The sequence below is a fragment of the Melanerpes formicivorus genome, unplaced genomic scaffold (assembly GCF_026170545.1).
Source record: "Melanerpes formicivorus ecotype bairdi unplaced genomic scaffold, bMelFor1.0.p_v2 SCAF_90, whole genome shotgun sequence".
NCBI lineage: Eukaryota > Metazoa > Chordata > Aves > Piciformes > Picidae > Melanerpes > Melanerpes formicivorus.
The window spans coordinates 2,611,960-2,622,647 of record NW_027142442.1 but is presented as its reverse complement, the minus strand read 5'-3'; positions in this window follow the sequence as shown (position 1 = coordinate 2,622,647).

Below are 10,688 nucleotides of genomic sequence, written 5' to 3'. Positions count from 1 at the left end.
CGGCGGGCACCGCGCGGGGCGGGCCTGCCGCCGGGGCGCCCCCGCCGCGCCGCCTCCTAAGCGCTGCACGGGGCGGGGGGGGCGCGCGGGGATCGCCGCCTGCCCAGCGGATGCTGCATGCGGGGTAACAAAGCCCCCGCGCAGGGCGGTGCCGGGCTGGGCTGGGCGCCGCTCTCCTCCGCTCTGCTCCGCCCCGTGCCGGGCGGTGCGGGATCCCGCGGGTCGCGGCGGGCGCCCACCGCCGCGCCTCTACCGCCGCCCCCGGAGCCGGCCTGCCGCTAGCGAGGGGCCGGGGCAGGCAGGGGTGCCTCTGCCCATGGGCGATAAGGCAGCTGCGGCCGGGCGATAAGGGGGGCAGGGCGCGAGCGAGCGGCTGAGGGGAGGCGGGGCCGCGTGGGGTGGGGCCACGAGGCGGCCGTTTAACGGTCGCCGTGAGGGGCAGCTCGTGGCAGCGGGTGTCTGCTGGGCCAGGGCGAGCGGACCGGGGCCAGGCGGTAGCCCTGCTGGGCGGGAAAGCCCTGCTTTAAGTAGAGTGAGTTTCCACGTAGAGGAAGCTTTGAGGAACAGAGCAGGTGGGATAAAATTATCAGGCAGAAAGCAGTAAGTAGTGGAGCCTGTTTTGACTTTATCCTTCACAATCGCTTTGTGACATTAAGATCGAGGGAGGTTCTCCTCCTCCTCCTCTACTCTGCCCTGGTGAGGCCTCCCCTGGAATATTGTGTCCGGTTCTGGGCTCCTCAGGTCAAGGGGGACAGGCATCCGCTGGGGAGAGTCCAGCAGAGGGCTACAGGAATTATGAAGGGACTGGAGAATGTGCCCCATGAGGAGAGGCTGAGAGCCCCGGGGCTTTTTAGTCTGGAGAAGACTGAGGGGGGATCTAATAAATGTTTATAAGTATCTGAGGGCTGCGTGTCAAGAGGGAGGGGACAGGCTCAGTTGCACCCGGTGGTAGGACAAAGGGCAATGAAGGAACTCCTTCACTGTGAGGCTCACAGAACACTGGAACAGGCTCCCCAGAGAGGTTCTGGAGTAGTCTCTGGAGACTTTCAGGACCCATCTGGATGTGTTCCTGTGTGCTAGATTCTACGGCCCTGCTCTGGCAGGGGGGTTGGACTTGGTCCTTGGAGATCCCTTCCAACCTCTAACATCCTGTGATGCTTGATAGACTCTCCCCAGATGGGAACTGCACTGCCACAGGTAGTATGTCTCCCACGAGAGGGGCCCAACAAGGCTTTTATGCCGGGAAAGAAATAAAATGCACCTTGATATGAGGTCTGGGGGTCCACCGCAGGGGACAGACTGAGTGCTTTGCTCTGGTTCATGGCCTAGTTCTCTGTTTCAGCCCTCTTAGAGTATTTTGAGGCATACAGCTTTGATGGGAGGTTCCCTACACAATGCAAGAAGTGTGAAGCCTGTTCTCTCACGTGTTCGTGGTGCAATGGTTGTATCTTCATCCATAAAAGTCAGACTTTGTCACGCCATGGAGAGGACTGCCGGCTTTTCTTGAATCCCTGTAATAGGAATCTATTTTGGAAGCTCTATCACAAGGGTAGAGCCCTCTGTAATTTAAACACAAAACAAATGGGTACAAAGTAACAGGTCAGCTGTTGAAGAGCCTACTGAAGGACATCTTGAAATGCTTGCATTTAGCACTCCAAACAAATGGCTGTTGTTCAGCGTCAGTGTGGGGAAGGAGGGAATAAATCCTTCGTCTGGTTGCTATGGGATTTGATGTGTCCTGAGAACTGGGAACTCCCTTTAGGGAGTCTGGCAGAGGATTTCAGAAATAAACACCCCTTCTCCTCTGTGAACAAATGCTCACATAAGATAATTTCTGAGGGCAAAATTGTTAAGGAATATTGTTTTAATTTATAAATGATATGGCAAGTATGTATGTTAATAAAAATCGTAATAACTTATGAAAAATTGTCAAACCTATATTAAATAGGTTTGATGTACAGTTAGAATATATATATTTTCAATGGGAATGTACAGTATTTAGGCAAATATAACAATTTTATGTGAACTGGTAGGAATATCAGAAAGAGAATCCCTGGGAGTGAAATGGTGCTTGACCACAAGGGGGGGAGACGAGACAAGAACCGTTAAGCCAGAGGGGCAATGAATTAATTACTCACAGCTGGTTCCACTCTAGTGGGGAGTGCTGCTGCTGTGTATTAGCTGTTGAAGCTTTGGGACACTCTCGTGCCAGGCATGGCTGGTTGCTGGCAAGAAAAGCCACGTGGTCCTGGGGCTGGTTTGGCTTCAGTGTATGGTGGGCAGTTTTTGATGCATTCTTCATGATAGGTGCTTGCTTTGTCCTGGGTGAACTGAGGTATGGCAAAAAAGGGAGACCATCCAGAGGGACCTTGACAGGCTGGAGAGGTGGGCACAAGCCAACCTCATGAAGTTCAATAAGAGCAAGTGCAGGGTCCTGCATCTGGGTCGAGGCAATCCCAGGCACAAATCCAGGCTGGGCAGTGACTGGCTGGAAAGCAGCCCTGAGGAGAGAGACTTCGGGGTGCTGGTGGACAAGAAGCTCAACATGAGCTCTCAGTGTGCACTTGCAGCTCGCAAAGCCAATCAGATCCTGGGCTGCATCAGGAGAAGTGTGGCTAGCAGGTCGAGGGAGGTGATCCTCCCCCTCTACTCAGCCCTGGTGAGACCCCACCTGGGGTCTGGAGCCCCTATTACAAGAGGGATGTGGAGGTGCTGGAACGTGTCCAGAGAAGGGCCACAAGGATAATCAGAGGGCTGGAGCACGTCTCCTATGAGGACAGACTGAAGGAGTTGGGGCTGTTCAGTCTGCAGAAGAGAAGGCTCCGAGGTGACCTAATTGTGGCCTTCCAGTGTCTGAAGGGGGCCTACAGGAAGGCTGGGGAAGGACTTCTCAGGATCTCAGGTAGTGATAGGACTAGGGGGAATGGAATGAAGCTGGAGGTGGGGAGATTCAGGCTAGATGTGAGGAGGAGGTTCTTCACTATGAGAGTGTTGAAACCCTGGAATGGGTTGTCCAGGGAGGTGGTCGAAGCCCCGTCTCTGGAGGTGTTTAAGAGCAGGCTGGATGAGGCTCTGGCCAGCCTGATCTAGTGTGGGGTGTCCCTGCCCATGGCAGGGGGGTTGGAACTAGATGATCCTTGTGGTCCCTTCCAACCCTGAATGATACTATGATACTATGAAAATTCTAATTGCAAGGGGAAGCAAGGCTTGGCTCAGGCTCCAAGGTTTGTGGCTTCTCTAGCTTGCAGAGTGTATGCTTGTGGCTTTATCCCAGGCTCTGGACTGGGCAACTCAAGGCAGGGAAGCTTGAGGCAACTTTGAGGCAGACAGGTTCAAGCAAGGCAAGTCAACTAGAAATCGGCCTGTATATGTATCTTGCCCGAGATTAGATTGGGCCAATAGGGCAACTGAAGCCAGCACATCTACCTGATGAAGCAGGGTTCTGCTGGACTGTGGCCATAAAAGGCAGAAACATAGGCCTGGTCAGGTAGGAGCAGAGACCAGTACACATGCCTTTACCCCAGAAGCAGGGTCGTTTATCAGACACGGATGGTCCTGTCCCTTTTGTTCTTTTTCTGCATTACCCCAACTTTTTGCGGGAAGGAGAGGGGAGAGGGGGGCCATGTCTAGACACATCAGGGTCTGTCTAGGTTCCTGCTGGGCCTGTTTGGCCCTACCAGAACAAAATACTTGAACATAACATCTCTGTTGAACTCAGCATTGCCCAAATTGCTGAAAGGTTGATTTCCTTTCAGGAAAATTAAACAATGCATATCCCTGCTTCTGCCTTCCAAACAAATAACCAGGGCTGCTTCATGCAACATACATTAACTTCTGTAATACTTAAACATGTACTTCTTTACTGAATAAGGATTTTCTCTTGAATGGGGACCTGGAGCAGTGCTGATTTATCACTTCAGCAAGGTTTTCAGTGTTTTTATAGTTGTCTTTGCCTTTTATCTGTGAGCAAGTGCAGATTGGAAGAAACTGACTGGTATCTAAAAAGGCAGCACAGCCTGTGACAGGAATCTCTCTGCATCCTCTGACTGGACACATTTTCTGAGAACAGTTCATACCCTCTCCTGCCCTTGGTCCCTTCTTCCCCAGTGGTCCCCAGTTCCTCTACAAACACAGGATTTGAAGTAGGCCAGGCAGTGCACAGGCATATTGGGGGCCATCATTTGCATTGTGGTTGAGTGGCAGATACATTTCCAGTAACAGCACTAAGGGCTTTAAATGCTTCTTGTAGAGCTCTTTTGCATCCCCTGGCTGAAACAAAGTGCAGCTAGCCATAGAAGCAAGGATGTTGGCTTTTATTTTTGTGGTCCTGCACTAATTCGTGGCTGGCAGTTCACATTGCCATCTATACCTCAGCTTTTCTATCTGTAAGAGGGAAATTCTAATAACCCTGACTTGCAGCCAGAAGTTTTGTAAAGATTAGTTGGCAGGTTTGGTGCCTTAAGAATTATTCTTTTCTAAAAAACAAGTGTTACAGTAGAAGTAACATACAATCCTTGTATCTTTAATGCCTTGAAATATATTCTCAGATCTTAGTTGGAGGAAATGTATCAGATGATGATCATCAGGCTTCAAAATAAGGCTTGTCAGGGGATTTTTGCTTCAGTTTGTTAGTTAATTGTCAGGCAGTGTCCCTTCCTTCTGGCTATCACTTTAAATAATTTGGCATCAGAAGGGGATCAGTATTTTAAGGTAATAATACTTTGTTTAGCTGGGGAAGAATAGGACACAGCCATGCTGAGTGAGCCAGTCTCTGCACGGGGGACTGAACATAATGGAGGTGACAGCAGAGGACAGAGATTTGGCTGCCTCTTCTGCACAGCCAGTGTTTCCTTGTCTGCAAAAGTTATTACCTGTGGCACAAGCTGTGTAATGCACGCTAATCACTGCTTCTACTTTCTGGAAGGAGATTATTGTGGCGGGGACACTGAGATAGCCCAATCCTCTATTGTCTCAAAAAAATGTGTATGGCAGTGCAGGGCTTATAGTGCTTTAGGAATCTATTGTCTCAAACAAAGTGTGACATACCTGGTTTTGACTAAGACAGGGTGATAGCCTTAACAGCTCCGGAGGACAGTTGCTGGTTTCAGGATGAAAAGAGATAGTTTCTGCAGAGACAGGAATTCCCTCTTTAAAACCATGTGTAACTGTCAGGCGTTGCACTGCAGAGGCCTGGTGCACACCTCTCTTTGTGATTTGGAGAGGGCATCAAAGGGGATGTAAAAGGAAAACAACTTCTGGGGTCCACATATTGCATCTACCACAGAAGACCTTGATGGGATGTATACCCACCACTGAAGGACTTGGAGTCTGGATCCAAGAGGTGGTAATATTTTTCTCTGTCTTCTTATCACTCTCTCTTTCTCCCCCTCATTTTTCTTCCTGTTTTCCTTCTGCTCTGGTCCATTACTGAGAGTTTTCACTGGCTCTAATAAACCAAACTTGTCAGCCCTTTGGTCTTGGTTTGCTTTAATTTACTCCAAGGGAGTTTTTAACTCTTAGTACGACCTCTTCCACTGACCCAGGTTGGCTCAGGGCACCAGGTCATGACAATATGTTAGAAAAGACTTTCTGTACATATGCTGATGGACTAGGAAAAATAGCCTCAGTAAAATGGGGAGTCTATCTTGTTGAAAGGTTTCAAGCATTGTTCATCATCCATTAATCAGGAATTATTGCAATGGGACTTGATAATCTTAAGGGTTTTTTCCAACCTGAATGAGTCTATGATTTAGTGAGAGCTGATCCTGCTTTTGGGAGGAAGGGGAATGTAAGGAAAAACTAATCCAATCTGGAAGCTCTTGCTCACAACAAAGAGGAGTCTTGTAAAACTTTTTTTAGATAAAGAGAATCCACAGGACAATTCTCTGTAGGGTCTCTTAAATTGCTGGAAGGTGCAGCTTCCCTTTTATCTTAAATTCCTGGACTCAAATTTCCCTCTCTCCATTGGCTGATGTACTCAGGACTTAGTCTTCCCGATATGCTTACTACATGTACCCCTTCACATGTAACCCCCCTGCAACATACATTGTATGTTCATTTAAATTTGGTTCTTCACTTCTTTGGGTGGAGAAGTTAATATTCAGTAGTTTATTAAGTAAGGCTGCACTCTGTCCTAAAAGTTCAGAAGTTCAGGTTGTGTTCAGTGTCTGTTGTCTTCAGACAGCCCCCCCCTCTGATTTACAGCAGGACCCCAGATAAGACCCTTAGCAGAGGCTCTTTGTGATTTACATAAACACAGATAAGGTGAACTGTCTGGTTCATTCTTTGTTATTTCAACTCCCTTAGCCAATTCTTCATTTTGTAAAGACACTACCCATCTTAGTCCTGTCATGAAGAACATGCATGACCTGTTGAAATCCCTGATGTCTCTTTCTTTTTTGCCTGAAAATCGGTGGCTGAATGTATTTGGCACAGGAAGTGGGAAGTTTTTCTGAATTTGAAGGGCTCTCTAGATGGCAAGGTCAAGTTGCTCCCAGGAATGACCCTTGCTCATACAAACAGCCTCTTGGATTCAAGTTACTGCACTTAAATGAGATAAATAGTGCATGTCAGGGTAGAACATCAGAGCACAGTGGCTTAATGGAAATTTTCTTTCCTACACACTAAATTAAATACCCTTTGCAAGTGTTTGATTTTGTTTGTTGGTTCATTTGCTTTCAATTGGAGATATATGGTTGAAGTTCATCTTTCGAGTTTAATTTGTTCGATGTTTACTTTATCTGTGTTTTTCTCCAGCTTACAACTCTACTGCCTTTAACCTGTTCATACAAATGTCTTTTTGTGGAATGAAATTCTCTGCTGTGCAAAAAACCCTGATGAGATCAGTATGCTACCGAGCAGTGTGCACATGCTGCTGTAGATCTTTGCGTGGAGCAGGAGTTTTACCTTCACCCCTAATTCTGCTCCTGCTTTGGTTCTAATCAGGGCTATCTCTGAAGGCAACAAGAAAGTTTCTGTTATTTGATTGCAAAACTGATGTAACCTTTAGTCAGTCTAAGAGATTAACTGGCACAGCAGTGCCAAATAGCTAAGAGTGACATTACAACATTTATGATACAGTGACTCCACACGTTTTCCTATTCAGGTGCAGTTATAACAGTTATTTTTCCGGTGTATGTCAGATCTAAGACAAAGGAAACTTAGGTCCAGCTTCTGCATTTATCTTCATCATTGGCCTACTGGGTTGCCACATTGTGGCGTGTCATTCTCTCTCCTGTCAGTCATGTGGTTGATAGACCTGACATGCATCATCCAACATGTGGAGGTCCATGCACTGGGACTCAAGAAGGCTGAAAGGCTAGGACTTTATGGAATGAGGAGAGGACTACAGATGGTGATCAGAACTCTACAACTGAACCATTTCATTTGGAGTTTCTAAATTAGTAACTCTACTTGATTAAAGGGACTTGGAAAGGGCTTAGGTGTGGACTTCCAGGGTTGGGAAAGAAAGGAAAAGTGCATTGTGTGAGACCAAAAGCTACAGTTTTGGGTTGTGTGCAGAACTGGAATCTGAAGATTTATGCCTCCAAAGAGGGAACATAAAAATGATACCTGGATGAGAAGTGAAATTACTGGGAGCAGAAATGCTTTCTGAAGTTCAGCTGTCTCCCTCAGAGAGACTGGTTTCATATCAAACTTCAGTGAAAGAAGGAAGTTGAACAGCTAACAGGAATAAGGCTTTGTTTTCTGAAGAGAGTGAAAAACTCCAGTTTTAGGAGTTGCTAAAGAGTAAACAGAACATTTTTCTATGTGAGTGCTAAACACAGATAGCTCAGTTGAAACCTGTGATTGTACTCACAAAAAGCCAAACCAAACCAACCAACCAAAAAACGCCCCCAACCAAACCCACAACAAAACAATAACAACAAAAGCAACCAAAAAGATAAATTGTGGAAGATAAATTGAAATTGTGTGCATGATTTAAAAGTTTATTATTTTCTCCAGTGATCTTTTGGATGAAGCTAGAAGGTTCTTCTGTCATAAAACTAATTTTCTTTCTATCTGATTCCTACCCCCGAGATGGTGGGGAAACAGGCTCCTTTTTTTTGTGTTCTATGCTGCTGTGGAACAAACACTTCCAAAAGATTTAGCAGGAACTGAAATAATGAATACACCAACATACAGGGGATTTACTTAGGTTTTAGGATGCTTTATGTGAAGAAATTTAAACATGAATTTCTCTGCTCCAAACAGGTGTGTTGTCCTTGGGCTACAATGCAAGCCATTCTAGTATGGGTCATAGTGAGCATTCAGTTACACATACAAATGACACTACTTCCAAACTAGCCACCTCACAAGCATAAGTGGCACTTTATGTTCAACTTCCTGTGCCAAGTGTTGTCATGCATGTGGTTTGAACTGAAGTCAGTCTTATCAGTGCATTCTGGAACTGATGCCTCTTTCTTTTGGTATGATCAGAAAATCCTGAGTAACCTTTCTTAGCAGAAATTTATTCTTCTTCAAGAAATTTCAATAAACCGGCATTTCCCATCACATTTCTCAAGCAAAGGCATTTCCTCAGGATTTTTTTTTCTTCAGTCAAAGTGGTCCTGAATAGGTTTTTTGTTCACAGGTTGGTCCTTACTGTTTCAGTTTTAGGTTTGTCATTTAGTGATGATAAGTGTTGCTTTTTTTCCTGAAGCCTGGGATGCAAAGAAACTTCCAAGTGCTGCGTGGATTTTAGAGACCTGTGCTGCATTCCCTTCTCTCTGGTACTCTGTTCTGTCCCCAGTTTTCTCTTTTTGTTTGCTTGCAGCATCCTTACAAAAATTGAAAGTGCTACTCTTTCTGTTCTGCAAGTGGAGAAATGAGATCAGCTTCAGCATGTGCTTTCCCTGTGGATGAAAAGACACCTGAGCAGGCTGTGTGATCACTGATCTCAAGCAGTATGTTCAGTGGAGTGAGGCATGTAAATGTTTTAGAGCCACCTTCATGCAATGATATCTGAATGTACCAGTGCTGACTTTGTTTCATATTGGTACAGCAATGCCTGCCATAGTGATTCCTGGCTTGGGAATCTGTATCTCAGAAAGCTCTGCCTCATTCTCTGCTGTGAGGTGTAAACTTGTCCTGAATGACTTGTCCAAGATTGCACAGGAAGACAGTGGCTGAGCAGGGACTTAATGTGAGCTTTTTCCTAAGCAGCAAGCAAACTTCTTAATTTCTCGGCTACATAAATTGTAAGAGAATAAAATTTCTGTACATCTGGAAAGACTTTTTAAATATTTTCTGTTTTGAAAGTGGGTTATTTCCTATAACAGGATTGCTTTGAGGAGACTGAAAAGAATTGGTTGGAATGGGACTAGTTACGGTAAGAAAACAGTTTGTTTTTCACTGTTGGAAATGCAAATGAATTTTTGATGGATCAGACTTCCATCTTTTCTTTATTGAAGTTAGAGTAGGAATGCACCAATCTGACCTATTATGTCATAGACTGAAAGGAATTATTAGAACAAGGCTAATGTTTATTTGTTTGAAAAAAGGGCTTATACTCTGTTAAGGAATGGTGCATTCTTTGTGTCAGTGTTAGTCTCGGTCTTCATTCCATCCCCTCCCCCCGCCCCCCCAGCTCCATTACTAATTCATGGTCCCATTGTGCCCAACTTGATAGCTGACAATAGTGTGAAGATGGTGAATTTTTTTTTAGTGTCCTGCAGTGTGGAAGTATTTTCTTGTTTACACAGTGCATTAGCCAGTAGTGTTCCATCCTGTCTTTGAAAGCAAGTATGAGGAAACTGGAATGTTGGTAGGTACTGCTACAGTGTGTTCCTGGTACAAAAATCCCATTTTTTGCCTTAGCAGTAACATCAAAACTAAATGCAGAGATTGGCTGAAAAACTCCAAACACAATTTCTTATGAGGGGGGAACAGTTCTCTGACTGAAAAGTGGAAAAGCTTATGGAGAGAACAAAACTTTTCAGAAAGTGTTGTAGGAGTCAGGAGCATTTCCTTCTCCAAACTAAGCCTCTGCAACCTCTGGAGTTACACACTGCATAAGGAAAGGACCAGAGAAGCTACACTAGTGTCCAAGTTTGCACTTTGCTTGAGTGCAAGAGTGTCTGTGCACTTCCTGTTTGTTTAAAAAAAATACTGAGATTTGAAGACCTAAATATAACCAGGTTGATGCAGGGCCCCAGATTTACCTGTTGAAGCTGAAGATGCTCATACAAGGTGATTTATGAATGGGACCTTTATTCTTGGCTTCTTTCTCCAATCTGGAGATATTCAAAATGCATGTTCCTGTGTCATCTGGTATAGGTGAGCCTGCTCTGGCAGGGGGTTGGACTAGATGATCTTTCAAGGTCCCTCCTAGCCCTTAGCATTCTGTGATTCTATTTGCCAGAAAGAAAACATAGAGTCCCTAAAGAAAAGAAAATGCTCTTCTAAAATGAAAGCGATCTAGAATACAGCTTTGCTTTACCAATATCTCAGTCTTTCCTCTTGGTTTCCTTCCTGTCTGTTTCTCGTTGTTTAGAGGAAAACTGGCACACTAGGATGCTAAATAAGAACAAGAAAACAATGCACAGCAAGTATTCCGAAGAGAATCTCAGCCAAATTACAACAAATCCAACCCTATCCTTTGGTAATTTTACAGTGCAGTTCTTTTACTATTTCCCTAGTTTCCTGAAATCTACTATTCTCCCATTAAAGATATTATTGCAGTACAT